At 51.8% G+C, this 2,789-nt stretch overlaps 1 pseudogene; it reads right to left on the reverse strand.

The window, feature by feature from the left end:
• Positions 1–1,674: 1,674 nt before the first annotated feature.
• Positions 1,675–2,750, reverse strand: LOC123172461 (uncharacterized; annotated as a pseudogene).
• Positions 2,751–2,789: the final 39 nt, after the last annotated feature.

Raw genomic sequence — 2,789 nt, forward strand, 5'->3', positions numbered from 1 at the left:
GCGGCCTTGGCTGCGTTCGGCGGTGGTGGCCGGATCTGCAGCGGCGGACCATCTGTCCTCGGATCGGCGGTGGCGGTATGGAGGGCCTGGTGGTTGGGTCGGCGCCATGTGTGGTTTGCCCTCCGGACAGATCCGATCTGCCCGGTGCGGCTTGCTCGATGTGCGGCGGCTCAGATCGGCGGCGACCCGTGCGCACAATACGTGATGGAGGTTCTTCGAGCGGATCCGGGTGAAAACCTTGTGCTCGGCTTGTTGCCAAGACCGGCGTTGGTGGCACCCTGTGGTGTCATTACCTTCTTGAAGGCATCGCCGTGGAGAAGCTCTAGACCTCTATCCGCTACCTCCGGGGGAAACCCTAGATCAGTTGATCGGATGACGGCGACGCGTTGGTGTCGTTTCCTCCTTGGGGGCGTCATTCTTGGAGGCGTACACGGGATCGAGGGAGCAGCGGGTGCCTTATTGGTGGAGCGGTACTTCATCCTTCACATTGATGACGGCGAATCTCGGCGGCGTGGTGCAGTGGAGACTCGGCGCCCGATGCGCGGGGATGGACTCGCGCAGGTGGAGGTAGTTGTTTGGCGTCAAGGTGGCGTCGATGACGGAGTGGCCTGACAAGGTAGAAGCCTCAATATCTGCTCTGAAGACGGACCTATGAAAGATGGCGGCGACGACACATGTGAGTGCGTCAGACCAGTTTATGCCCCAGACCCGGTATGTGGCTAGGCTGAAGCTTCTGGCTTTTGATGATAGGTTTAGGTGAGTAGACCGGGTATGTGGCCCAGGTAGCACCCCTTCATCATATGGATAGGAGTAGTGGCATATGTTGCCAAGATGGCGGATTCAGGCATATTGTTGTAATACTTTGTAAGGTCCTCGAGAATAATCAATAAAGTGGCCGTATGCATCTCCCAGATGCAGAGGCCGGGGGTCATCCTCCTTTTCTAAAAAAAAAGCATCAGTCTATCCTAGAAAATATTACAGCTCACTGGAAAGAGACAAATATAACCATGTTCAGTTCTCTATGATGACAAGCTTAAAGTCTCCATAAGACCTATACCTACCAAGATGTAATTGATTCACGGAGAAAACTGAATTATGGCAGAATATTTCATTCACTATGATGCAACCATTTAATAGAACTGCTAGTATTACAAGCTCTTCTAATCAGATGATGTTTGCAAGTCAACAAGTGATATTTTTTCGCCCCTGTTTCATCGTCAGCTTCAACAAAAGATAGAAACAGGAAAAACCCTAAATATAGACTATTAAGAAGACCACTAGGTGAAAAGGTAAAATAAATTCCTCAATCCAAGAAACAGTGACATGAGGGATATAGAAAGCTAACAATTCAGCACTAAGACCACTAGATAATTAACATAAAGCAAAGCCAAATCCGTCAGCTCATCAAAGGCAAATATTTCCAAAGCAGAGCAAAATGACATCTTTATTTTAGCATCAACGCACACACTAGTCACTTCAGCCTGAAAGGTTATGAAGACAAGCACAGATTGCATGCAACCACATTATAGCCAGAGCTTTTGGTAGTAACTTATATACATCAATGCAAAGCAAAGAGGAGGCCAGTAGGCTCATACTTGGTCGAATCCATAGATATTGCAGCTCATGAGGATACGGCAGCTAGGCAGAAAAAAGCACTATCCCACTCAACAGCCATCAGATCAAAGGCAAGGCACTACCAGCATAACTTTTTAGAGCCGGGAAGAAGGTATGCTGGACAAGACTTTGTTTGAGACGATATTCATATATCTGCAGGTCTCTATGACCACAATCGAAACTTTCAATCAATTTTCCGTCACTGTCAACTTGAAGTAACCACCCACGAAAATTGAGCAGCAAGAGCACGTCACCATCCCCTGAAAGAACACCAACACCCAAACCCCATCTTTCACCATCGTCTCTAAACTTGTCCCTGATTTCACCAACCGGCAATTTGATTCGGTACTTTATGTCCCCAACCTCACTTTCATAATCCTGCAACACCCATATAGTGACAATTTCCATGGCATCATTATGGCAATCGATGCCGAGCGTGCCATCCATCTCAAACAGGCCAGGGTCACTGCCGCCAGGAACAATTGGAGCACGCATGTGCCGGAACGACTCGGTGGTGGTGTCAAATACCAATACATGTTTTCTATCCTCAAGTAGGAACCAATGCAGGCTATCACGGATGAGGGCTGATATCTCTATGCACAGCACTTTTACCATCTCCAGCCACCCAATGTACCTCGGTGGCTGGTCGGAACCAAGCGGACGAACATAGCATCCAGTTTGGCTTTGAGGAGCCATGAAATTAGTCAGCAGCAGCCGGTACACTCCCACGATGTTGAAGCCCCACGGTGGACACCTGAAGCCTCACGCGTGGCCGGGTTGTAGACGGCGAGGCGGCAGCCAGAATAAGCCCTGGAGAGGAGGATGCCATCGCAGGAAGCCTCCAGAAAGAAGGGCTCGTCGTGCCGGGCCATGGTGTGGAGCTGGGCGGCCCGGTTGTCCAAGGCGAGGAAGTTACGGCATCCACCGCTGGAGAAAATGGGGAGGGCGGGTTGGCGGACGTGGTGGGCGAGGAGGAACCGGCGGGTGGAGGTGGCGCCGCGCCAGGCGCGGCGGACGGCGCGGCTGCGGAGTAGGGATTTGGGGTCGAGGCGGACGAGGATCTCCCATATCACGATCTCATCTGGGAGGTTGCCGAGGAGAGGCGTCGCTCCTTCTGCCGCGGCCTCCTCCGCCATGGTCGCCGGCTGCGGCTGGTTGGTGGTGGGTGGTGGCGG

The sequence above is a fragment of the Triticum aestivum genome, unplaced genomic scaffold (assembly GCF_018294505.1).
Source record: "Triticum aestivum cultivar Chinese Spring unplaced genomic scaffold, IWGSC CS RefSeq v2.1 scaffold114573, whole genome shotgun sequence".
Classification (NCBI taxonomy): Eukaryota; Viridiplantae; Streptophyta; class Magnoliopsida; order Poales; family Poaceae; genus Triticum; species Triticum aestivum.